This window comes from Canis aureus, chromosome 2 (genome assembly GCF_053574225.1).
Source record: "Canis aureus isolate CA01 chromosome 2, VMU_Caureus_v.1.0, whole genome shotgun sequence".
Classification (NCBI taxonomy): domain Eukaryota; kingdom Metazoa; phylum Chordata; class Mammalia; order Carnivora; family Canidae; genus Canis; species Canis aureus.
Window position 1 is genome coordinate 20,768,821 of NC_135612.1, and position 27,750 is coordinate 20,796,570.

The 27,750-nt window shown below is 41.3% G+C and overlaps 1 long non-coding RNA gene across 2 annotated transcripts in view; it reads right to left on the reverse strand.

The window, feature by feature from the left end:
* LOC144294148 (uncharacterized) overlaps positions 1 to 23,550 on the reverse strand; it is a 62,266-nt gene extending 38,716 nt beyond the window's left edge. Inside the window, exons 1-2 of one of the 2 annotated variants that reach the window (XR_013361538.1) lie at positions 23,409 to 23,550; positions 2,407 to 2,485 (exon numbers count right to left, since the gene is read on the reverse strand). This is a non-coding gene — a long non-coding RNA (uncharacterized LOC144294148). Of the gene's footprint in view, positions 1 to 2,228; positions 2,486 to 23,408 lie in introns of both variants that reach the window. The other variant, XR_013361539.1, reaches the window with a different exon arrangement.
* Between the last annotated feature and the right edge of the window lie 4,200 nt (positions 23,551 to 27,750).

Sequence of the window (27,750 nt, forward strand, 5' to 3'; positions counted from 1 at the left end):
TTCAGGTTAGTTTCTTTTTCCCTGTGCTGTGGCTAGAGTGCTTCAGTCAGTAAACTAGAACAGAGTTCACTTCATAATTTCCTTCTTTCAGGGATTACAGTCCTGTGCTGCCCTTTCAATAGTTCTATAGGATAGAATACATCTGATCCCTACTAATTTCATTGTGGCTGGAAGTAGAAGGCCCCAACTTCAGAGTTTTAATTTTTTTATTAGAGAATTTCTATTCTCCATGAAGAGTCTGTTCAGAGACAGCCTTCTATTCACATACTATTTTAAAATATGTATCACTCAACATCGTTTGTCATCAGGAGAATGCAAATTTGAACCACATGAGGTATTGTTATATATCCACTGGAATGGTTAAAATGGCTCAGTGATTGAGCATCTGCCTTTGGCTCAGGTTGTGATCCTGGGGTCCTGGGATTGAGTCCTGCATCAGGCTCTCCAGTGGGAGCCTGCTTCTCCCTCTGTCTATGTCTCTGCCTCTCATGAATAAATAATAAAATCTTTTTAAAAATAGAAAAAATAAAGATAAATTAAAAACTCTGAGGGCATCTGGGTGGCTCAGTTGGTTAAACATCCAACTCTTGATCTCTGCTCAGGTCTTGATCTCTGCTCAGGTCTTGATCTCAGGGTCAAGAGTTTAAGCCCTGTGAGGCTACTTAAAAACAAGCCTCTGATACCACTAAATGGTGACAAGGATATGAAGCAACTGGAATACTCAGACTTTGTGCTACAGCTACACTAGAAATGGCACAGTCTCTTTGTTAAAAGTTAGTAGTTTTGTTTTATGAAACTAAGAAAATATACCTGCCCAACAACCCTTAAGTGTTTACTCAAGAGAAATAAAAAATATATTCACCAAAAAGACTTAAGAATATTCATAGCAGCTTTATTCATAATAGCCCCAGACTGAAAACAGCACAGGTGTCCGTCATTAGTAGAATAGACACATCAGTGTATGGGTTCAGTGGAATACTCAGCATAGTGGTGCATAACAATACACACACAGTGACTTCATCATAAAGGGGACAGGATGAGAATGGGGGGAAAATGCTAGTTTGACAGTGGAGAAACCTAGTAACCTGTATCCCAACAAAGTGCTCATGGTTAACGTCAGTGAATTATGTTAATAGTATGTACCCTTAATATGATGTAATGAGAATAGCACTTTTTTGCTGTGGTCCTCCTCCCCAGAACCCATAACACCAGTATGTATAATCATGAGGAAAACATCAAAAGAGGTCCCAATTGAAGGACATTTTATAAAATATCTGACCAATAGTTCTCAGAACTTTCAAGAATATAAAAAAGAAGGAAATTCTGAGAAATTGTTAGAGCCAAGATGAGACTAAGGAGACATAATGACTAAATATAATGTTGTATCCTAGATGGGATCCTGGGAGAGAAAAGGGCTTTAGGTAAAAACTAAGGAAATCTGAACAAAGTATGGACTTTAGATAATAATGATGTTTCAGTATTGGTTCATTAGTTGTGATAAATGTACCATAATATAGGATGTTAATAAAAGGAGCAACTGAATATGGGGTATATAGATCTTTTATACTATATTTCCAATTTTTCTGTAAATCTGAAACTTTTCTAAAAGTTTTTAAAATATATATGAAATTGGGGGCACCTGGGTGGCTCAGTGGTTGAGCGTCTGCCTTTGGCTCAGGTTGTGATCCTGGGGTCCTGGGATCGAGTCCCACATTGGACTCTCTGCGGGGAGCCTGCTTCTCCCTCTGCCTATGCCTCTGCCTCTCTGTGTCTCTCATGAATAAATAAATAAAATCTTAAAATATATATGAAGTTTATCTACAGTTTATTAAAGTTAGATAAATATTAGACTCCAAGAATGCTAAGAACAGAGCTTATAATTTTCTGAATACAATGGAGTGTTTATTGTAATATATTCTTCATGAAGCTAAGTTGATACAATTTTAAGGTTCTTTATTCTAAGATTGTTTTAGAGTTTGTGATGTTAAAATAACTTTTGCTTTGAAATGACACTAATCAGTAGATTTGGTCTACTACTTTACAATCATTTAAAAAGTTAGTTAAAAAAATAAAATAAAATAAAAAGTTGGTTATTAGTCCCTGAAATAAAAAAAAAATCTGAGAGCCATAGCCTTTATCAGTTCATTACCTGAAAACTTTAAGAAAATTTATCATCCTCTGAGTAGTGCTAAAATGCTATTTCTCTATGGTACTTTTCTTATGTCTACCTTTTAAGAGTCCAGATAGGTATCTGATCCTTTCCGACACCCTTGAGCAAAGGAAATAAAAGTAGAAGAACCAGATAAAATGAGAGTTCCCACAGTCTCATCTCACATCCATCCAGTGGTGAAAGGAAGTGCCAGGATCTTCCAAAGTTCCGAATCCAAGAAAAGAACTCTTTCTTACCTTTCTTACCAATAAGGTGGAAAACGAAGGCACCTTCATTTGGCATCTCAGGGTAATAGATTCCAAAAGCAGTAGGAATCTGTCCATAATGGAAACCAAGAAGGTTAATCATGGGTTTTCATGTTTTAGGGTGGGGTGAGTTGGGGCATTTTGTTCCTAGATTTACAGGACTTGTAAGTTGCACTGACCTTTTCAAGTTATCTGGAAATAATTTAAGCCTTCATCAGCTTCTGCAACTGCTATCACATTGTAGCAGTACATTTAAAAAGCAAGGTGAAGTCTCAAGTGTTCTCCTAGATAGCTATACCTCTGTACATGAAGTGTAAGTTTAAGTGATGTGTATCTATCATTCAAATGTGCATTAGTTTGCCCAGCAAACGTCTAGTGGCTACTCTTTGCTGCTATAATGTGTGCTGTGCACATAAACGTGAACAAGATCGTCTTCGCCTTGAAGTGGCTTCTCATCTAGTTGAGAGACATGATTGCCATACAGTATGATAAGTACTCTGTTAAAGATTAATGTGTATTTGATTTTTAGGGAAAACTTTATGAAGGACAAAAGCTTCCTTGAAAGTTGGAAGTTTGTGCAGTTGAATTGGCTGAATGTTAAGAAAATCAAGATGGTAAGAGTTATCGAGGCAGAAATTTCAAACTTCAAACTTAGTAATTAGAATAATATTGAAAGAAAAGATACATTCACCGATCACAGATACAGGGACAACAGTATGAAACATTACTAAAACTACTATTTCAGAGGTCTGCAAATCTGAATAATAAACTTGATTTTAATAGAATCCCTTATTTGTAAGATGAGAGGGAAAAAAGGTCTACCTCAGAATCCCTTTCCTTAATTTCTTTGTAACTGCTAATGGAAGGCAAAGCAGAAAACACTATGTATAAAGTGTACAGACATGTATAAAGCATACATGTATCCAGAGACAAAGACAAAGCTAGAGCAGCCTTGAGGTGGAGTTTAGATTAGGGATGGTGAAGTATGGATGAGTTGGGTGCTGCAGAGAGGGGAGAGGTGGTCCTATAGCAGAATATCTTTGCACATTCAGTGCCAAGACAAAGACCATGTGATAGTCTCAGATGAAGATAATTATTTGCTAGTAGGCAAAATGAAGAGAGTTGTAGCAGCTGTTTTCCTGGATCTCCCCAACTTTAGCATTCTCTGCAAAATGTACAGCTTAAGATGGCTGACTCAGACTCACCCGAACCCCTGGTTGAGGGGTGCCTGACATTGGATGGTGTTGAAGTATGTGGGGCATCCAGCTAAAGGGATATATGTCATTCAAGTTTAGTAGGGGTGCATTTATGTGGTCGTCTGTCCATGTGAAGTCCATGTGTAGTTATTGTTGCCCATCCAACTAGAGGGTTGGTTGGCTTCTAGAATATATTTCTAACTCCCACTGTACTGACTCATCCAGCATCATGTCATGAGATGCTGGTCAGAGGTATGTCATTTAATAAAAATACATTGTTTTCCTGGATTTTGTGACATAGCGGTTATTTTTAATGTTCTAATTATTGTGATGTGGTTTTTTTCACTGTAAGTAGCTATTCACTTTTTAACCTAATTCTGTATACATAATTACATATTTTTTAAGAGAGTCCCCCAAATTATTTATGCTTCAGAACCCACAAAACCTGAATCTGCCCATGTTTAATTCATCTAATGGGACTTCAACTCATTTCTCCCTTCTGCTCTAATAACCAATCAATCAAACAAAGAAGTGACAACAATAATTTGTCCGCCTGCCTACTGATGCATATAAGTACGAGAAGGTAAAATTCTACTTCACATTTAGACATACAAATCTTTAAAAAGGAACCTGTCTAGTTGAGGTAGTGTTTTCACCTGCCCGAGTTTCAGTTATGCATAATCAGTTACCCCAAAACTCTGACACCCAAATAGTTCTTTTCTGTCTAATACTGTGAGAAGATGAAAGGCACAGGATTGGTTCTAGAGTTGAAGATACATGGTCACCAAAGAGGCAAACTGGTTGGAAGAAGGAGGCTGGGAATGTAGAAAGCCAAGACCTGCCACATCCCTGTTTATCATTATCTGGTAGTTACAAACAGAAGCTTTGGACAAGGGAACCATACCTCACTGGGGAACTTTTAAAAATTATTTGCAGTGACCCTGAAGATGCCTCCAGAGACCACTTAGCAAGAAGATAACTGTTAAAATATGTTTGAAACTTCCTGAGAAGTTTGGCAGCTTTGATAGGCTTGATATTTCTCAGATGAGTAGGAAAATGGTCAAAAGATTTGGCATGCAGAGGAGGCTGATTGGACAGATGAAGGCTGAATATAGGACTCTAGATGTAGTTGGGTGACTTTTGAGGGCTATTTTGTAGGTAAGAATAAGTGGAAGGATCTTGGGAAGGAAGACACAGGGATTCAGATCCTAGCTTATTATGGCTTCCTCTGCGGTATTATGAGAATACCAGTACCTTCCAGGGTATTCAGGTTTGTCGTGAAAATAAAAATAAACCAGTGACTGACAGATCAGGGGTTCATAATCTGGGGTACATAAGTGACCTGGAAAAAGGAAAGTAAACGTCCTTAAAATAGCTCAGCAGACTCGAATTTTCATTCAAATATATGTGTGTGAATATTTTGAAGAGAAAGTGGTTCATAATTTTCATCAAATTCTCAGAGGTTTGTGACTAAAAAGGTGAAGAGTCATTGAAGTAGAGCTCATTTATGTTCGAAGATGAATTGCTAAGGGAAAGTTCTGAAATCTTTGAAAGTAGAATAGTCACCAAAAAGTAAAATCTGGGACAGGAGAGAAATAGGTTATAGTGGGGAAATGATCAAGTGACACTGATTAAATAAAGCAGTTCTGTATTTGTACTCAGTACTAATCTTCGTAAGGTATATTTCTGTTTATATAATGAAAAGAATATACAATATTTTTCTCTTTTTCATCCACATGAACACGGTTGATATATTTTCAATGCAGGTAATTTTTTCTTTTTTCAGTGCAAGTAATTTTAAAAAGCATTGGCGTGGGAGATTAAAAATTGATGATGTGGTCCTGGCCCTACCACCTTAAAAATTAGGTAATTTTGTGCAAGTCATTTGCCTCAGTTTCCTCAGGTGTAAAACAGTAGTAGTAAACTACTTCCTTTTTAACAATTATGTTTCAAAAATTGGCTAGTGAGCATATGTTGAATTTCTTTGAGGAAGGAGGTACTTAAAATCAAGGTGTTATAGCATCTTTTTCTTTCAAAATTCAGTCTTTACAAATTTTAACAATAATGATACCCTGATTTGTTTTAATCATTTATTGAGGAGCTTAAACTATTGGTATCTGCACTTTACAGGCCTATCATATTGATGGTGAGCCACCCAGGCACCCTAAAACTATCTTAAATTTACATCTAAGTTTCAAGTACAGTACAAAGGACTTTGTTTTTAATTTGCTGAACTATTGGATAGTAAATTGCTCACAGAATCACCCTTTCACTTCCTAATCCTATAGTGTTTTCTTGCCAAAGACATTCTCCTGTATAATCAGAGTACAACCATCAAAATCAGAAATTTGATATTGATACATGACTTCCATTTAAATCTTAAGCCACAGTCAGGATTCGCCAATTTTGTTGATAATATCCTTTATGTAATCCATTACAGCATTTCACTCACTGAATTTAGTTGTCATGCCCTTGAGTCTAAAATAGCTTTTTAATCTTTTCTTGGCTTTCATAGCCTTAACCATTTTGAAGATTTTAGGCTGGTTATTTTATAGGATGACCCTCAGTTTGGATTTCTCTAATGTTTATGGGTAAATTCAGGTTATTCAACTTTGGGAGGATTATCACAGAAGTGACATCTTGCACTTTTTGTTGTATCCTATCAGCTGGCACACAATTATTAATATTCACTTTAATCCCTAATTAAAGTGGTGTCTGCCACTCTGAAGATGTTTTTTTTTTTTAATCTTTTTAATAAGTGTTTTGTGGAGAGATACTTTGAAAAAATGTAAATATTGTGGTCCTCACCAAACATACAATTAATAAATCATATGGGCTCATGTTTATTAAATGAGCCACTATCTGTTACTATTGTTATTTATTTTCATGCTCTTACTGTCCTAGATATGCCAGTGGAAGTTCCTTCAACCTGGCTTCCATGACCTTTGGACATGTCTCCATTGTTTTCTGAGATATTCCTTATTTTCTGGCACAGCAAGGTATTCCAGACTCATCTTGCTTTTTCTCTACTCTGGAATCAATCATTTTTATAAGAAACCTGGGTTTCTTTTAGTGGAGGATGATAATTAGAAACCAAGAAATGACCATTCAGGTGTGTTGATTGCTTTTGGATCATCCTTGTTCACAGACTTTCTCAGTGGACAGAGCTATGAAATAGAGGAATCTTTTTTTAAATTTTTTTTAATTTATTTATTTATGATAGTTACACACAGAGAGAGAGAGAGAGGCAGAGACACAGGCAGAGGGAGAAGCAGACTCCATGCAGGGAGCCCGATGTGGGACTCGATCCCGGGTCTCCAGGATCAGGCCCTGGGCCGAAGGTAGCGCTAAACCACTGCGCCACCCAGGGATCCCTGAAATAGAGGAATATTAAGTGCACACATGCTTGTGCAGGCATGCAGATGCTCATTATGATTTTTTTTTTTTTTAGATTTTATTTATTCATGAGAGACGCAGAGAGAGAAGCAGGCTCCATGCAGGGAACCCGATGCGGGACTTGATTCCAGGACTCCAGGATCATGCCCTGGGCTAAAGGGAGACGCTCAACTGCTGAGCCACCCAGTGTCCCTGATTTTTCATATTCCATCTGGATATATTGACAACCATTGCAGTGCCATCTCCCCCACCATGGATGCCCACCTGAAGCCCTTAAGCACTACATTTATTCAAGAGGAGGAAGGGGTCAAAAAGTACTTTTTAAATGTCTGAATAAAACAACTTAAGGGGACGCCTGGGTGGCTCAGTGGTTGAGCATCTGCCTTTGGCTCAGGGCGTGATCCTGGGGTCCTAGGGTCGAGCCCCATGTCAGGCTCTTCACAGGGAGCCTGCTTCTCCCTCTCCCTATGTCTCTCTCTCTCTCTCTCTGTGTCTCTCATGAATAAATAAAATCTTAAAAATAAAAACAAAACTAACTTGAGTTGTTACCTTTGTGTCAAGTTCCTCCATCCTCTTGATGTATTTTATCTCCTTTTCCAAACTAATCTGCGTTTCTCTGGGTACATGATAGAGTTCTTGCCTCATCAAAAGAGGAATATAAAGAGTCAGTGTTTTTCTACCTTTAGGTTTTTTGTGTTTAGCTCAGTATTTCTTGCTTAGTATTTATAGCAAGAAATGCGTTATTGTAGGAGTGTCGCATACACTGCAAGATATTTTGTATCCCTGACTCTACATTCACTATTGCCACCTGAGGCCCCCCACTTAAAAATGGGATAACCTAAAAAGTGAAAACAAAGCACTTTTACACCTTTCCAGCTGACTTGTAGGAAGGCAACCTTCCCCTAGTTGAGAACCCCCAGAGCTCTTTGCAATTTGTATAATAGCTGTTTCCTAATACATTCTTAGGTTCATATTAATTGACATGGAAACTCACAGAATAGTTTACCTCAGTCTATTCTCCATCAGGTAGGTGGGTTAGCCTTGTAAAAATCAGTGCTTTCTTTTTCAATCCAAAAAAAAAAAAATATATATATATATATATATATATATATATATATATATGTGCTTTTTGGCTTGGTAACTGTCCCCTGTTGATCCTATCTTGGACCTAGTCCCAAAACCAAATACTACTTTGTAGGGAGACTTTCTTCTGTCATTGAAATGTCCTTTAAATTAAGGCACCAGGGGATCCCTAGATGGCTCAGCGGTTTAGCGCCTGCCTTCGGCCCAGGGTGTGATCCTGGAGTCCCGGGATCGAGTCCCGCGTCAGGCTCCCGGCATGGAGCCTGCTTCTCCCTCTGCCTGTGTCTCTGCCTCTCTCTTTCTCTCTATCATAAAATAAATAAATAAATCTTTAAATTAAGGCCCCAAATATATATAAAATGCATGTTATTAGCTTTAGAGCTGTATATTTTCATAGGAATGGTAGATTCGGTTTAGTCAAGTCAGGTTCTAGTTAACAGTCAAGGCTGTACACACCAGGCTCGTAAATAGAGAGTGACTGGATGTCCTTCCTGCTATGTGCTGAAGACTTTATTTTTCCCTGATTAGACAAGGAGGGACCATCGTTTCTCCTGGGCAACAGGCTATTGGAACAAGTTCGTCCTCCTCCTTCACTGTTGGTGTGTATAGTAAGTAGCCTACTTGCGATGGGAAGATAGCACAGTCTTCAGCTAGAGAGTACCATAGAGTAGGTGGCTTCTATAAAACAATAGAAAGTGATTGCTCATGGTTCTGGAGGCTAGAAGTTCAAGATCAGAATGTCAGCATAGTTACATTTTGATGAGGGCCCTCTTCTGGGTTATAGATGGCTGACTTCTCACTGTGTCCTGTGATGGAAGAGGGTTGGATAGAGAGGTCTCTGGGATCTCTTTAAAAAAAAATTGATCCAGGTGGGCTCCATCTCATGACCTAATCTCCTAAAGGTCCCACCTCTTAATAACTATCATGTTGGGGGCTGGGATTTCAACACATGAATTTGGTTCAGTCCATTGCACCCTTGGACTCAATAATAGCTCGCTTGTGTTCTGCCCTTAATTTGAGTTCTTGGGGTGCCTGAATGGTTCAGTCGGTTAAGCGTCTGACTCTTGATTTCAGCCCAGATCATGTTCTCAGGGTTGTGAGATCAAGCCCTGCCCTGGGCTCTGCGCTCAGCATGGAGAGTCTGCTTGGGATTCTCTCCTTTTCTCCCAACCCCTCTCCAGGCTTGTATGTGTGTGTGCATTCTCTCTCTCAAATAAATAAAATCTTTATTTAAAAAAAAAAAAAAAAAAAGGAGGGCAGCCTGGGTGGCTCAGTGGCTTAGCGCCGCCTTCAGCCCAGGGCCTGATCCTGGAGACCTGGGATCGAGTTCCCACGAACCTGCTTCTCCCTCTGCCTGTGTCTCTGCCTATCTCTCTCTCTCTCGAACAAATAAATAAAATCTTTAAAAAATAATAATTAAATTTAAAAAAGGAATTTGAGTTCTTGTTTAAAGGAGAAAAAAAATCTGCCCTTAGTTCCACCAACTATACAAGTATAGGAAGAGGAAAAAAGGTTGAATCCATGCTTTGTTTGAGAAAAATTAAACTTGAGAGTAAGCTTTGTATGAATACACGTTATGATTTTAAAAATTAGCGGGGCTCACTGCTCTGTTTTGGGTAGAACCCATGACAGAGATGTTTACTGCTTACCAAGTTATGTGAATGTTCCCTCGTATTTCCCAGCTCTTTTGCAGTTAGGCAGGGCCATGTGACTAGTTCTACCAACTAGGGTGAGCTAGAACTATGAGAAGAGATATGTGTCACCTAGCCTCAAATTGGTAAGGATGTGTTACTTTTTATTGCTTTCAAGCGAACTAAATTTGAGTTCTACTAAAACTGGACGTAGAATGTTTCTAAGATAATTTCAAGCTATCCCAGGAAATGAAAGACATTACATTATTGAACATCTTCATTTAGAAACTAATGGTGTAGTTTTATTCTATTTCATTCTAAACAAGTCTGAACCAGGGTTGATACTCTTTATCTGAAAGGACCTAATCTGAATGGGATCAATAACTTAAAGAAAAAGGCAAATCAGAAAATTGTGTCAACCTGACAGTATTTTAGTGCTCTTCAGTTAGTGGTTTAGGCCATAAGAAATTTATTTTGACTCAAAAAGAAACACATACCATAGAGTGCCTTAATTCACTTACTTTGCCTTCCCTTCCCTTACTTTCCCTGGCATCCTGGTACATGTTATTTCAAGGGCTTCCCAAAGACTTGCATCAGCAGTTTTGTACCTATGAATGACCTTCATTTAGGATCCTGGATAGATGTAATACACACACACACCCCTATACCCCTACACCCCTACCTTTAGGTATCTTATCTAAAATCAAATATTTCTTCATCTGAAAAAATTTTAGGAGTTTGATTATTTGGTGCTATTGAAAAATGGAGATTTTGCACATTGTGTCCTTTATGACCATTTTTTTTTTTTGCACTTGGTGAACAACAAAAACAAGGAGGAAAAAAAACACAGAACAATTTCACACCTAAAATTGAAGGAGTTGATTACTGTCATTTTGGTGATGTACCTTTTATATGTTTGCAGTGGTTAAGAAAGACTTTATGGTTTGGAGCATGAGCACTTTAAAGTGATTCAAAATTATTGAAGAGCTACAAATTTTATAAAGTGCTTCAATTTGTTACTGACTAGAGCAGCAGTGGAATGATTCGGCAGCGCTTTTAGTACTATGCACAGCCTGCAAATGCTCTCATAATCTTTCCAGGTGCTGCTGCTTTACATGTAGGGGCTCTGAATGTTCCTGCCTCGAGACACTCCATTGCTAACCGAAGCAGAGCTTCTGTTCTGGAGACCCGCATGCCACAAAAGTAGTGCTCCCACAAGGGTGTAATTTTGGCAATGCTGCTAACCCCAAAGCAGTCGTTGTTACTTGGCTTTGCCAGAATTTTAAAAATTCGTCTAAAAAACTGCTGGACTACTGGTCACTTAACTTAGTGTCTGGATGGACATAGGCATGTGGGGAGTGCAAAATAAGTGTCCTGAGTGTGGGCAAAGTGGCTTAGACACTGCCAAATGAGAAAGTGACCTTTTAGTCCCTTTGAGACAGAGACTAATGTTTTAAAAAGTTGGTGCTTTTAAGAGAGGTCAAAACTTTGTAAAAACAGGTTTTAAAGATTTCTGTCTGCTTTGCCATTAGCTTGCATAATTTTGCTGGACTCTGGTTTGCATGTTTTAGAGCACCGGTTAAGCCCTGCTTATGTAACATAGGAAAAATGAGGCATAATCTTTGAAATTTAAAATGACCACATGGTTTAGACACTGACTTGTAATTTGGGGTTCCATCAAAGCATGTGTATAACTCTGCCTTTTAAAATTGATTTACACCCCCGAAGTGTCCCGAATAAGTACACGGCTCCTCCATGTGATGACTGACAGTGGCACATTTCATTTCTTTAGAACTAGAGTTGTAGAGCCCAGCCAGTTCATTAAAGGAGAAGGTAATCTTAAAGCTAAATGCAAAAAATCAGTTCAAAGACGTAACCAGTTTGGGATTGGTGGGGTGTAGGTGGTGGTAGCATTCAGCAAGTCTCTGGTTTCTGAGTTTCTGGCAACATTAGGTGTCTGGAAAACCTTGATCTATTTTGTTACCTCACCCAGGTAATTCTTGCCAGAGATGAGGTTAGATCCACATATCCAAGACTCCCATCTCACCATGTGCTTTTACCACTGTGCTTTTGATCATTGATTCTATTTAAAAACATGCCGCATCCTGAGAACTTAGCATGTTAGAATATAGCATATAAATAAACTCTAAAACCAACACGATATTCCAGTTTTTATGCATGATTTGAGTGCCCAGCACCCCCAAATTTAAAGGCACTAAGCATTTCTCCCTATCTGGCTGTCTTGGAGTTTCCAGTGAATATTCTGTGAATGCCTGTTTTGTCACCTAAAATATGAAGCAAAATTGATTTCTGACAAGATTCAAGACTTCGGAGCCATGGTTTGGTAAGGAAGAGACTCTCGTTCATCATACTTCCCAAAGACAACAGTGGAAAAGTTGTATGTCATTTTAAGATCAGAACTTTGTAGGAAAATAAAGTATCCCTCCAGCTTCCTTGTCTTTTTCTCTTTAAGTGAACTAATACATGTAAAGAACTTAAGTCTGTTTGACTCTTATTACTGTTTTATCATTTGTTTCATTTTTTTAAGATTTTATTTACTCATGAGAGACCCAGAGACACAGGCAGAGGGAGAAGCCAGCTTCCTGCGGGGAGCCCCATGTGGGACTCCATCCTGGGACTCCAGGATCACGCCCTAGGCCAAAGGTAGACACTCAACCAGGCGTCCCTATCATTTGTTTTGTTATCATGTTTCCTCCTTTTATTTACTCGATTACATTTTTTCTCCAAGTAGTCTTGTGTATCCTTGTCTTTTTTTTTTTTTTTTCTTTTTTAAGATTTTATTTATTTGGCGGGGGAAGCAGGGTGAAGGGCAGAGGGAGAAGCAGACTCCACTGAGCAGAGGGCCTGATGTGCTTGATCCCAGGACCTTGAGATCATGACCTGAGCAGAAGGCAGCTGCTTAACTGATTGAACCACCCAGGCACCCTTTCCTCGATTTTTTTTTTAAGATTTTATTTATTCATGAGAGACTCAGAGAGAGAGGCAGAGACACAGGCAGAGGGAGAAGCAGGCTGCATGGTGGGAGCCTGACGTGAGACTGGATCCCAGATCCCAGGATCACATGCTGAGCCAGAGGCAGACGCCAAAGCACCGAGCCACCTAGGCATCCCTCATCTTTTTTGAGGTACTACTTTTTCTTATTAGGACAATTGGAATTGACTGCGACTCCCAATTCTGCTTCAAAGGGCCCCAGATAAAACTCTGGTGAGTGTGTGTCATTCTGCCCCTGGTTGTGTCTGTCGGAGAATTTCAACCAGATGCATTTAGTTTTGCCTGATGTACTTTGTGGTTTATTTGATTAAAGTGTGAGCACCTGGATGCGTGTAAACAGAACATTTAAATATCCAGACATTGTGTTCTCATCAAGAAAATCTAAGGACTGCAAGTGGAAATTGCTAGAACTTGGTAACATAATCAAGAATGAAAGATATTGGTCTTTTTTTTTTTTTAAGATGTTGTTTATTAATGAGATACACAGAAAGAGAGGGGGGCAGAGACACAGGCAGAGGGAGAAGCAGGCTCCATGCAGGGAGCCCGACATAGGACTCGATCTGGGGTCTCCAGGATCAGGCCCTGGGCTGAAGGCAGCGCTAAACCACTGAGCCACCCGGGTGTCCCAATGTTGGTCTTTATCAAGCAGACAAGCAGCTGTAAGTGAGGGACATTTGCATTAATATTCTAACTCAGCCCCCAGCCAAGCACATGTGGTGTGAAACCCTTTAACCTCACCTCAACAGTGTGCTTCGTATACCAAGGCCATAGCACCTACACGTCCATTCAGTGGCTTTATAGGGTTGGTCTAAGAAAGGAAACCTGATTTGCCTTTAGGGCTTATGGAACTTATTTTTGAATTATGTAAGTCAGGCTCTTGTTTTTAAGCTAAATATATTGAAGGAGTGCAAACACTTTATAAGCTGGATATTATTTTGACTTAAGCCCTTTATGCCATGTAAAGGCCCTTCTCATTTCTACCTATCAAAATCCCATCCCTTGTTCTCTGCTGGATATTGTTTTTTTGTTTTGTTTTGTTTTTTAAAGATTTCGTTTATATTTTCATGAGATTCACAGAGAAAGAGAGGCAAAGACGCAGACAGAAGGAAAAGCAGGCTTCCTTCAAGGAGCCTGATGCAAGACTCGATCCTGGATCCCGGGATCACGCCCTGAGCAGAAGACAGACGCTCAACTGCTGAGCCACCCGGGCGTCCCTCTGCTAAATGTCTAGTATTGCACTTGCGCAGGTGACCCCTGTGACATGTATCACACACTGCAGACCCTTATTCCTGATACATCTTACTACATCTAATTCCCCAAACCTGATTGTTAGTTTCGGAACCTTGTTTGGACATACAGTTCCTTCAGCATTTACTCAACACATGTTTATCAATTGACCACATTGTGCAAGAGCTGTGCTAGGCACTGGAGATACAGTGGAGAAAATCATGACCACAGCCATTTTGGAGCTGATCTATAAGGTGAATAGATGAATGAGGGTCAAATAATGTGTATTGGGATGCCTCTGTGGCTCAGCAGTTGAGCATCTGCCTTTGGGTCAGGGTGTGATCCTTGGGTCCTGGGATCGAGTCCCGCATTGGGCTCCCTGCATGGAGCCTGTTTCTCCCTCTGCCTGTGTTTGTGCCTCTCTATGTATCTCTCATGAATCAATCAATCAATCAATCAATCAATCAATCTTTTTTTAAAAAACACCAAATAATGTGTATCATTTGCAATATTAAATACAATGCTGTGACCATAATGATGGTACTGAAGGTACTTTTTTTTTTAAGGGTACTTTTTAAAAAAGATTTTATGTATGTATTTGAGAGAGTAAGCAAGGGGGGAGTGGGGCAGAGAGAGAGGAAGAAGCAGATTCCCTCCTGAGTGAGCAGCCCAAGGTGGGGATGGATCCCAGGACTCTAATCATGATAATCCGAAGGCAGATGCTTAACTGACTGAGCCACCCAGGCTGCCCTGGGACTGAGGTACTTTTAAGAAAGGATCTAATATTCTGTATTTGTTGGTAAGCAAACTTAGAACTACTAGTGGAATGTCAACTGTTGGTATGTATACTTTTGCTACAGATAGGATTTTCTAGTTTATTCAAGTAGCTTTTGAAAAGATGTGGTATAGGGATCCCTGGATGACTCAGCGGTTTAGTGCCTGCCTTCGGCCCAGGGCGTGATCCTGGAGTTCTGGGATCGAGTTCCACATTGGGCTCCCGGCATGGAGCCTGCTTTTCTCTCTGCCAGTGTCTCTGCCTCCCTCTCTGTGTGTCTCTCATGAATAAATAAATAAATAAAATCTTTTTAAAAAATGTATAAATAAATATCAAAAAACTCCAAGATTGTCTTTTCTAGACTCTTTTTTGTTTCAGATTTTTATTTAGATTCTATTTAGTTAACATATAGTGTAACATTGGTTTCAGGAATAGAATTTAGTGATTCATCACCTACACATAACACCCAGTGCTCAACACAAATGCCCTCCTTAATACCCATCACCCATTTAGCCCATCCCCTACTCACCTCCCTCCATCAACCCCCAATTTGTTCTCTGTAGTTAAGAGACGCTCCATGCTAATCCTCTCTGTATCATTCCAATTTTAGTATACGGGCTGCCAAAGCAAGCACTGTCTTTTCTAGGCTCTTAACACTAACATAGGACTTCCTAGAAATATTTTATACCCATTTTACATTTTGAAGCATAGTTTGCAAAATTAAATAGTTATGTTTGGTCATTCAAATCATCAAAGACTATGCCTTAGAACCAACTTATAATGTATATTGAACTCAGGTTCATGATTGATTACAAACTGCCAATAAAAAGCAATAAATCAGATGTATGAAATCAGTAAAGTGTAAACAATATAAAAAGGTTTTTAAATTTTTTAAACATAAGCTTTTGACTTGACATGGCAGTCCAGTCTGACCCTCCTTAAAACAATAAATTATAGAAAACCATCTTTAAGAGTATAAAAGAATATAAGAAGAATCTAACTATAAAAGAGAGATTATGTAAAAGTTCTAGAAATTGAAAAATAGATGGAGAAGTGGTGGGGCACCAGATGACTCAGTGGCTAAGTGTCTGCCTTCAGCTCAGGTCATGATCCCAGGGTCCTGGGATTAAGTCCCACATCAGGCTCCCTGCAGGGAGCTTGCTTCTTCTGTCTCTGCCTGTGTTTCTGCCTCTTTCTCTGTGCCTCTCATGAATAAATAAATAAAATCTAAAAAAAAAAAAAAAAAAAAAAAAGATGAAGTGGTAACTAATGAACCAGGGAGGGAGCAGCCACTACCTAGAATATATGCAGAGATGACTACAGGCAAATAAGGGTCTAGACTCCTTGTGAAACCCTGAAAGGCTCAGAACTCAGGTGTGAGGGAGGATGGAAGTGAAATGTGTGACCACAGACAGGCATTTTACTGTTTATATTGAGGGCCACCTGGATGGCTTAGTCAGGTAAGGGTCTGCCTCTGGCTCAGGTCATGATCCTAGGGTCCTGGGATCAAGTCCCACATCAGTATCTCTGCTCAGTGGGGAGTCTGCTTCTCCCTCTGCCTCTATCTGCCATTCCCCAACTTGTGCCCGCTCTCTCTTTGTCAAAAAAATAAAAACATTTGTAAAAAGATTATATTGAAATGATAAATCCCCCCACTGCAATGTGTAGAGTATAGGCAATTGTATCACTTTGCAATATAATAAAAGGCCTTCTCTATGGAAATTGTCAAAGTGGATCCAGGAACTTGTGCTGGTATTGATACTGCAGAACAAGTTATGGCAATTATGTGTTCTTCAATAAAATGGCTAGCTTTCTAATTATATTTTATTAATAGAACTGCCTATAAATAAGACCCTCCCATGTTCAGAGAGCACTCAGCCATTTTACTATTTCCTATTTATAAACAGATACTAACCATCTCTAAACATTTGAGGAGAGCCAGCAATATGAATGAGGAAGGCCCAGAAAAAGTCATAAAAAGAAACAGACACAGAGATGACAGTACCCTGAAGAAAATAGGTAGTTCAGGAACAACAACAACAGAAAAAATCCTTAAAAATTCTAATGTATACCATGGAAAAAGTAGAAAGCATGATACATCCGTAAAATAACAATGAGATGCTATGAAAAAAGATTATAGATGACGATGAGATGCTATGAAAAAAGATTATAGATGAAGTAAGTGCTCCTTGAATCTAAAAATGTGATTATCGGGACACCTGAGTGGCTCAGAAGTTGAGTGTCTGCCTTAGGCTCAGGGCATGATCCCAGGGTCCAGGGATCGAGTGTCGCATTGGGCTCCCCACAGGGAGCCTGCTTCTCCCTCTGTCTATGTCTCCACCTCCCTCTGTGAGTCTCTCATGAATAAATAAAATCTTTTTAAAAAATAATAAAAATGATTATCAAACTAAAAAAAATATAATTGAATGAATAAAATTAAATTTCAAAACCAGGAAACAAGTAGAAAAGTAAATGGAAAATATAATGGACATACAAGAAAGAATTAATCTTAAAAGCTAATAGGAATTCTAAAAACAGAAAAAGACAACTAAAGAAAGAAACTAGTTGAAGACCGTGAGTAATTAGATTGAAGGTATCCATTCAGTGCTCAGAACAGTGAATAAATGCAGACCTATATTCAATACATTATTTAAATTGTACAGAACACTAAGGATAAAGAGAAGACGAAGTTTCCTGGGAGTAGGAGTGCCTAAACATTTACAACAGAAAAGGAATATGATTCAGTTGATCTTCACATGAGCCATAGCAAAAGAGAATGGATAAGTATCTTAAATTTTCTGAAGGAAAATATTTTAAACCTAGAATTCTTTACCCTCCCCCCCAAAAAAAGACATGAGGGGCACCTGGGTGGCTCAGTCAGTCAAGCATCCAGCTCTTGATTTTGGCTCAGGTCATGATCTCAGGGTTGTGAGATGGAGCCCTGCATTGTGATCCTTACTCAGTGGGGTGTCTGCTTAACATTCTGTCTCCCCCCACACCTTGTGTAGGCTTGCACTTTCTCTCATTCTCTTTCTCTCTCAAATAAATAAATCGTAAAAAAAAAAAAAAAAAAAGAGAGAGAGAGAGATCCAATGTAGAAAATATTGGCTATGACCCAAGAAAGTAATGAAGGGATGTCTCAGCCTAACAGTTGTAGAGACAGCTTAGAGAGAAATATGTCAAGATTGGAGGAAAAGAAAAGAAACCTCTTACAGGGAGGTTTGAGATAGATTTCAGAGGTTTGATCCTATCAAAACTTATGGAGGCAACAAAGAATATCTAAGAAAAAAAGGCAATAGGAAACTCCAGGAAAAACAAAAAGCGTACAAGAGTATACTACAGTTGGGCAATAATAATAATAATTACACTGTCACAGTTGTAAAATTTATTGATTTTCAACTTTATATTTAACTTATAAAAGCATATATAAACTTAATTTTATGAATTTAAAAAGCAGAATGTAATGTCATCAAATTAGCTAAGATAATAAAATACAAAAAATACTATTTGGGTGGTGAGAGATGGGAAGAGAGCTAAAGTGTGACATCAAAGGATATTACCTGAGATTGTTGCATCAAGAAATACATGTAAAATGTATTATTTAAAATTAAAAAGGGGGCACCTGGGTGGTCCAGTCTGTTAAGCTGCTCTCAGCTACTGTCATGACCCCAGAGACCTGGGATCCAGTCCTGCATCAGGCTCCTTGCTCAGCAGAGAGACTGCTTTTCCCTCTGCGTCCAACTGCCACTTCCCCTGCTTGTGTTCTCTCCCTCTCTTTGTCAAATAAAGAAATAAAATCTTAAAAAAAAAAAAGTTGAAAAGATAAACAGTGTAAAGTAGAAAGTGGTGAGGAAACTATAATTGGGAAAATGTATGGGAAGTGGTACAGGTAACCCATATCTGCATTTCCCATGGCAGGAAGTTTACGACAATGTCCCAAATTAACAACAACAACAACAAAAATGTATAAACATAATATTTAGCAATATGATAGTAATCACCAGAAAAAAAAGGAAATCAGGGGCACCTGGGGGTGCCTCAGTGGTTGAGTGCCTTTGTCTCAGGTTGTGATCCTGGGGTCCTGGGATTGAGTTCTGCATCAGGCTCCCCCCAGGGACCCTTCTCTCCCTCTGCCTATGCCTCTGCCTCTCTCTCTGTACCTCTCACAAATAAATAAAATCTTTAAAAAAAAGAAAAAATCAGAAACAATTGAAAACATTTAAAATGATTATGAGGGACTATAATGAAAGTGAAGAAAGGGCAGGACACTGTCCTCTTCCTCATAAGTCAACCTGTTATTTTTTTTACAACATATATATCTTTTACCTCAATAAAAAATTTTTAAAAATAAGTGTATAGGGGCACCAGGGTGACTCAGTCAGCTAAGCATCTGCCTTAGGCTCATGTCATGATCTCAGGGTCCTGGGATTGAGCCCTATGTCAGGCTCCCTGCTCACTAGGATGCCTGCTTCTCCCTCTCCTCCCCAGTTGTGCTCTCTGTTGCTATCTCTGTCTCTTTCAAATAAATAAAATCTTTTTTAAGAGTATATAATTAAATAGATATAATTGACATATAATTTAAAAATATATATTATGAGCAGGAAAAGCTCTTCTTTTAGGGAGATGAGTGACCAGATTAAAAAGTCTGTCCCTTCATTTTAAGTTTCCTCATGCCCTTGCACACATCTTCCTCATATTCTAGGCCTTCTCCAAATTAGATCTTTTTAACACTTCCAAGACAGTATTTCTGATGGGGGCAGGGAGACTGTGAGTTTATCTCTGAAATATAAAGAACATAACTTTGGTTTTATATTAAGTGTGACAGAAACACTCTCTGTAGATAACATATTGGGAAAAACAGTGGGGATGTTGTGGAAGTAGCTAGAGGAGCCTAACAATTGAAAATCGACATTTCAATTTTCAAAATAGAGTCAATGCTGCGATTAGGCTATAATTCAATCTTATAATCGATGTCACCCACAATAACTGGTATTTACTATATACTTACTTTATAGAAAGTACTTTGTTTCCATTATATTTAATCATCACAATTCCATAAGGTTAGTATTTTTATTACTAATTTACAGTTGAAGAATTGAGGCTCGGAGAGGTTAGGTAACTGGCCCAAGGTCTCACAGCCAAAAAGTGAGGATTTAGAGATATGAACCCAACTCAACTGACTCTACAGTTCACACTATACTGCCTATTTATTTATTCATCATTAGAAATATGAATATAATCTTTGGATTCTTTGAAGAACCTGCTATTTTCTGAATATTATTTTAATTCCCACATTCTTATCTTCTCTCAACAAATTATGTGACCACCAATTTAACACTGTTTTGTTTGAAGTATCACCCAAATGGCTAAGAACTCTGTCTAGAACTTGACAGCCTCCATTTGAAACTTGGGTCAACTGTATCATATGATGCTGAGCAGTGAGTCAACATCTCTTGCCTTGATCTCTTCACCTGTAAGCTGGTCATAATATTCCATGTCTCAGTTGGTTTTCCTGGGATACTGAATGGGATAATCCACGTAAAACGCTAAGAACAATGCCTGACCCAATAATCTCTTGGCCTTCCCAAGGAAGTTTCATTTTTACTTCTCCCATTTTCATCAGTTGGAAGACTTTTAAAAAATAAGTTTATGATAATGGACTGCTTAATTTTCTTTCAGATTTATGATACGTGTTTAGTATTTTTTCTTGTGTTCATTTTGTATTTTTCATTTAAGAGCACTTATAGGAAGTATCCTAGGAATTACTAAAAAGCTGCCACTTTTCCCATGATTCAAATAGTCAAATAGACACTGAGCACTCTACATATCCATTCATTCATTTATTAATTAACTCCTTCTCCCACAGATGTGCCAGGTATGCTAAAGACATACCAGTGTTCTAACTCTATCTACAAAAAGGCAGGCAAAATATGGTGCCCAAATTGGTATTTGATCTTCTGTATTGTATGAATGCTAACTGTGGTAGGAATTAAGATAATGGTATCTGGAATTCTGAATGTGTCTCTGTTAAGTCACTTGTAATCTGTTAACATTTAATAATTAAATGGTTGTGGACTAGTGCAGCAGAATGGGGCCAAAAATCCTGTCAATGAATGCAAGAGGATCTTAAGCAGCTTATTGAAATAAAAAGAAAGGTAAAGTTTCTAAAATGGTATTCAGCCTTTATTCTGTGATGGAAAGAAAAATGCCAGTGCTTTAATTGCAAACATGGTTTCTTAAAGCATTCCAAGTTTTCCTTAGAGACTTTCAGAACCAGGGATTGACTATCCTTGTGCCTGCTTGGATAGAAAAGGGCTTGATAAAAGTGTTATGTCTGCTGGCACAGTTTAATCACTTAATACCTTGTTCCAATTGAAAACATAACCCAACCCCATTCAGATGATTGAGCACCTACACTTGATCTGTCTATGGCTTGTGCAGTCACTGATATTTCCAAGGGAAGTCTCGTGATTGTCAAAATGGAAATTAATTTCATAGACTTGGGCCAAATTGAAAAAAAAAATTGTTCATTGTAATCTGCTGCTGCTGATTCCTGAAAATGTTGTTCAGACTAAATAAGCTCAGGTCAGCCTAGAAGAATGGGCCGAGGTGGGGGACTGGGTATTGGGAATAGAACAGGGACTGCGGGGAGAGGAGGAAGAGAACTGAGAAAAGATTATTACTGGAGAAAAAGACAACTTCAGGGACCATGTCAGAGAGCATATTCTCCACATATTTCTTTTTCTTGAAGTTTATTTATTTATTTTTAGTTATCTCCACACCCAATGTGAGGCTCAAACTCACGACCCTGAGATCAAGAATCTCATGCTCCTCCAACTGAGCCAGCTAGGTACTCCTCCACATAGTTCTTGATTCTTATAATCACTGAAATAAGCTAGCTGGCTTCCAGAGAAAGTTATAAAATCGTCAAAGGTATTAATTCACAACCTTCAGTAATAGGTGGAGGGAAAAATTTAAGCTCTTTTTTAGGGTCTATAAAAATCTTACCGATAACACCATTCCTGAGATCTTCATTTTCTCCAACTAGATGGAGTGCTACAGTAGAGGGTCACAAAGCATTCAGTTCCCTTAAATTACTTTAAGAATTAATCCTCTCATCCATGCAAAGGAATGCAAATGAAATGATTGGTGGATTTATTGTGTTTTTGCCTACAAATGCTTCCAGTATAGGACAGTGGTTCTTAAACTTTCCTGAATCAGGAGTCTCTTTGGGAATCTAGTGAGATAGGAGGACCTCATTTACAGAAAAGTGGGTATATGCATCAAGGTACACATTTCTTTATAATCCCTCCTGTATTCCCTTAGACTGTTATGGGGCAATGGATCAGGTTACTCAGTCCTACCAGACAGTTAAAACAGAGTATTATACAGACAGTTAAAATACAAACTGATTGTATAAAATAGCCAGGAAAATGTTTATTGTCTTTATGTAACTGCACAGCACATTGAAGTAAAATATTTTTAAAAACTATAATTTTTTTAAGTATAATTTTTGAACTGTAGATTATTCAGTCTCCAAAATGAACAAAGCTGAGACCCAATAAGGAGAAAAGACTTCATGTTCACCCACTAGCTTGTGACGGAGAAAAAGGCTATATGATGTTCTGTGGGTATACATGTGTGTGCTAAACTTTCAAACTCCTATATGAAAAGAGTAGATTTAAAGGACAAATTTAACTTTTAAGAAGGCACTGTTTTTTGTGAATAATACCTATTCTGATTTCTACCCCAATATATTAGGGCATTATGTAGCAAAAGGAGGAATTAAATTCAGAAATGCTTGCATCTATATTTATTAAATCAAAACCTCATTAGGATAAATATTTTTATTATTTATCCATTTTTAAAATGTCACCTATTTCTAACTCAGGTGTGTAAAAATACAGTATTTTTTCTTCAAAGAATTTTGGAGGCAATTAATTTTCATGAAGTTTTCATGAAAGCTTTCATGAAGCTTTAAATTCAAGAAATTTCAACACTATTTTCCAGGGAAGATTATTTGAAAATAAATACTTTTGGAATTGTGAAATCGATCAATTTGTTAAAAACTCAAGTGGTTTCAGTTTATGAATCAGATATAAACAAGCAGAACAAATAGGCAATAAATTAAGTGCTATTAGGAAGGATTTTAACCTTGCAATCTTATCCGGGCTGTGTGTAAGAACCTTCTGCGAAGAATCCGTGGGAGGATGGAGAGAGGCCCTGGCATCTGCCTTCCTTGCATAAGTTGGATTGGGGCTCACATTCTGAGACACCCAGACGTTGACCCTCAGCTTGTCCTGTTGAGGCATTGCTGCCTCCTCTGGAACAGCTATTGTCTGTGAACAACCGGAGGTCTGAAAGCACTGTCCCCACTTCTGTACTCATCCTCCAGCCTTGGAGGCTTTAGAGAAGGGATATTGTTTTGACCTTAAGCTCCTTCCAGAAGACTGGGTTCTGAAGGGGGTTACTGCCAGGTGATTAATTCCCACTCTGGAGGCTGTCAGCCCCCCGGAGCCAGCTGCTGTTTGTCCGGGGAGGCAGAGGCGGCTTCCTGCGGCCTGGTGTGCCCCTGCCACTCTGAGCCCAGAGCTGCTTCGGGGCAGACCCCTCCCGGCTCTCCCCGGCCGGCCAGGGGTTTCAGGGTTCAAGCTGGCTTTGAGCCCAACTCACCTTCCAGAGAACCGTGGCCTTCCTGGCCAAAGGTATCAAAGGCTCTGGACCCGGCGTCTGTAGGAAGCAGAGGCACTGGCCTTTCGCTTCCTGAAAGTTCTGCCAACTTTACTTGTGTCCATTTCCGGGCCGGCTCTCTTTGGCTCTCTGAGGGGAGCTGGAGAGGATAAAATTGTTTCTCAAATTGCAGTGCTGCAAGGGCAAGCTCCGTTAGTGGGTGGGGGGTGGGGTGCGGGGAGAAGATGCTCGGCAGCCTAGTCCAGCCCCCCCCACCTCCGCTGGCGCTTGCCCAGCGGGGATGCAAGAAATGGGGGAGAAGTGACACCCTCCAATTTTTGCATTCTAGCTTCTGCCAGAGGACATTGCTTGGGGTCTATTTCTTTGTTTTGCTTTAGTTTTTTTTTTTTTTTTTTTTTTTGGTTTCTACTTTCCCCCGTTCTGTTTGGAAGCACGCACCTGCTGTGGTTGACCTCTGCCCCCCCAAGCACACTCTCTCCGCCCTTTTGCTGCGCCCCTAAGCTCCAAGGTGAACGTCTGTGTTGGCAGCCCCCCCCCCCCCCCCAGCTTCCCCGCACTGACCACAGCCTCCCGCCTTAGTCCGCCCTCCTTGACCGCTCCCCCTTCCCGGGAGCCGGAGAGGTCAACAGCTCGACTCCAGGAGCCGGGTCCTTCCACACCTGGGCGTCACTTTTGAGATTTTCCCGCGCTCCACGGATAGAACCAAGCTGCGACCCCCGCCAGGGGCGCGGGCTGCACGCTCGAGCCGAGAAGCCCGGGAAGAGCTGGGCCAAGCCCCACCCGGGTCCTCGCGTTGGTCTCAAAGACTTTTTAGGGACCCTCTCACGTCTTTGCTTTGCCGGAGCTTTACATCTCACTTCTGTTATAAATTCCCAAAAGGAAAGCAGGCGATGGGGGAGGGACCATGGAGGGGAAAAGAGAAAAAAAAAAAAAAAAGAAGAAGAAGAAGAGCGAAAAGGAGACTCTTGGATCATATATTTATTTTATATAAAGAAATGATACATATGTAATTTTAGATTTTCTTCCGATTTAGAGTTCTGAGGCTATAGAAAACCTATTTTTAACACCCCCCTTCTCTCATAACGGCCTTGATTGCTTAAATTGCTTCTAATTGGGTGGCACATATTACTGGAGACGAAGGACGCATGACAAGCAGCCTTCATTCTTTCGCAAATTTAGATAATGTCTCCGGATGAGTATCTTTTCCGATCTGGAAGAGCTAGAAAACTCTTAAACTGCCCCGCAGTTTTCCTGAGGGGTTTTGTGCAATAGAAGAGAAAGGTCCTGACCACCGCACGGTCATGCAAATAAATAGACGGCGTTTTGCCCAGCGCGCCGCGCCACCCTCCAGGGCCAGCGCTGCCCTCCGGGGCTGGCGGGGCGCGGAGAGTAAACATACTTTTTTTTTTTTCTTTTTTTCCCCTTTTCTTTAGTTTTCTTTTCTTTTTTTCTTTCTTTTCTTTCTTTCTTTCTTTTTTTTTAACTCACTTAGTCTTCCTTCCTTCCCTTCTCTGATGCATGTAAAAGTTTTTAGGAAGCCCCTTTGGCGACGTAAACCAGCTGCTGCGCCCCGTGCGCGGCCTGCCCCGGGCCTGGGTGGCCCTGGGAGCCCCCCGCGCGCCGCGCCAGCCCCGACAGCTGCAGCAAGGCCGCCCCGGGAGGGTCGGGCCCGCCGGGCCCCCGGAGGCGACGAGCCGCCCGACGCTGACAGGTGGAGCCCCAAGTGGGGTGCGTCGAGGCCGCGGTGGGAGGTGAGGGCTGGGCTTCTCTAAAGTGCTCTGGGGGTGGGGGGCGGTGGGTAGATCGCCCCCGAGAAGAGCAGACATCTGAAGGGGGTGGAAGTTGAGATGATTATGGTCAACTGAACAAATGAGACACGCAGACACGCTGCGCATCATTGTGCCACCCTGCGGCCTCACTGTTGGCACGACCCCCAGACAGACGCATAGGGGACTAAAGTTCTCATTTTTTTTAAAAGGATTTTATTCATTTAGTCATGAAAGAGAGAGAGAGAGAGAGAGAAGCAGGCTCCTTGCAGGGAGCCCGACGTGGGATTCGATCCCGGGTCTCCAGGATCACGCCCTGGGCCGAAGGCAGGCGCCAAACTGCTGCGCCACCCAGGCGCCCCTAAAGTTCTTATTTAAGGCCGGAGGAGACGTGACAAGGGGAAGGGTCCTGTTCGGAGTCGCCTTGCAATTCTTCCCGAAAAAGGAAGAGCCCAGGATGGCGCGGGAAGCGCCTTCAGGGCACCTTGGGTTGTGTCGCAGCCCAGTCCCGGGTGAGGCCCGGCCGGCCCAGGGTCTGGGAGCTTGTGGGTCCTTGGAGGTGAGCTGCAGGCGGGGGCCCCGCCGGGGAGTACGGGTGGGCGGCGCCGGGCCCCGCGGAGGCTCACCTGCTGGGCCCCGCAGCACCCACCCACCGCCTGTCTTGTCCCGTTAGGCGTCAAAGGGATTGCTCGTCACTTTTGGACGAACGTGGCACTTCTGCTGCATCAAAGGCCCACTGCTAGCCAGCTGCACGGTTTCCGCGGGCCCTCAGGGTCACTGGGGTAGCCCGAGGAAGAAAGGTTTGGGCACTGAGAAATATTCAACGGTGGCCAAACTGGTTGCTGCAGGAGGCGTGCGGCTCACCTCCGGCCTTGGCTGGGTCCCCCCCAATGCTGCGGACACTCCCCGGCTGCCTCACTTGTGCAGCTGCCCCTCTCCTAGTCCTGAAGGTGCAACGCAGGGGAAAACATCACGGTGTGGGGGGCACGGGCCCCTCCAAAGGGTCAGGAAAATCCCTCCTACCCAGGAGGTGCCTTTCGGGGCGGCAGTTTGAAAACTAAGAGACAACATCAAAGCTTCTCCTTTCAAAAAGGTAGCCCTGGGGGTCCCAAACTGATTTTTTTGGCTGCCAAGGAAGCAATTGGCTGAAACGAAATTGGGGTTCCAATAGGGTCAGGGAAAGCCCAGGGCCCCTGGCCCGGTTCTGGAGGCCAGAAGGGCGCTTCTCGCCCCCGCCCCTTCCAGGAGGAGAAGGGAAAAGGAGGAGACAGGGCAGAGAGGGGGAGAGGGGAGAGCGCAGGGGAGAAAGGAAGGGAGAAGAGGGGGATATTTAGCAAGTTAAGAGGTTAAATATTTGAACAGATTTGTAAATATATAGACAGCCCTTGTTATTTGGAATGTGTAATAATGCCTTTTGTGGTGCCGTCTGGCTGGGAGGCTGCGGGGAGACCTCTCCCAGCACCTTCCTCCCAGGGAAGTCAACTGGAAAGCTCTGGAGCTCCCCAAACAACAACAGGGCTACTACCCTCCTTTGGGGAAGGGGAATTCGCCCTCCTTCCTGTCTTAAAAAAAAAAAAATACGAAGGAAAAGAAAAAAGAAAAGCCGAATAAATGAAAATGTTTATTTTTTTTATTAGGTATGATTTTTTTTTTCCAGGAGCATTCCAGAAAGCCATCTCCAGGCTGAAGTAATTTCAAAGTATTGTTTAAGCTGATGACATACTCTAGCTCTCAGTTATCTATTGTGCATCCATTATTTCTTTGAACCTGTCTGGCAGGCGTGTGCGCGCGCGCGTGCACGTGTGTGTGTGTGTGTGTGTGTGTGTTTAGAGAACCTGGGTTCACTAGCGGTTCTTCTGTGGCTTAGCTGGAAGGGGGGGGTTCTTTACGTTTTTCTCACGATAGTGTTTTCTGGAAAACTGTACTGATGGCAGCTGATGGCATCTGTCCTCTGCCTGTGCCCGTGGGCGGAGGACACAGGCTGCGGGTGTGTCCCGCCCCCAGTCGCGCGTGCGTGTGCGTGTCCGTGTGTGTGTATACACGCATTATCTGGTGTGTGCCTCAAATGGAGCCTTTTTTTTTTTTTGCTCCTGTCGCCGTCCTGCGTGTATTAGTGTTATGCAAATAGAATCATCCTGCTTGAGTATTTTTTGGAGGGGGAGGGGATGAGCCTTTTAAATTCTTCTCCCATCTCTTCTCGGCAGTCTTTCCCCTGCGTGTGCATTTACTGCGATGGCTTTTCCGGGGGTGGGGGGTGTGCATGCGTGCGGGGTGGTGGTGGTGGTGGTGTGCGGGCAGTGGGCATGTGCCCCAGCGTGTGGCCGAGCGTGTAGGGCCCGCGGGCACCTTGCGAGCGATGCGCGCTCCCCCCGGGTGTCCCGCGTGGCCGGGCCCCGCCCCCACCGCCCTGGGGTTCTCGGGGTGACCCTGCGCCCATCCACGTACGTGCGCCTGTCCCCCTGCCTACGCGCATTGTCTCTCTCCGTAATCCGCACGTTTCACATATATTCTCTTATCTTTTGGCAAAGTGCCTTTTTTATTCCCGGAAGAATATTTAT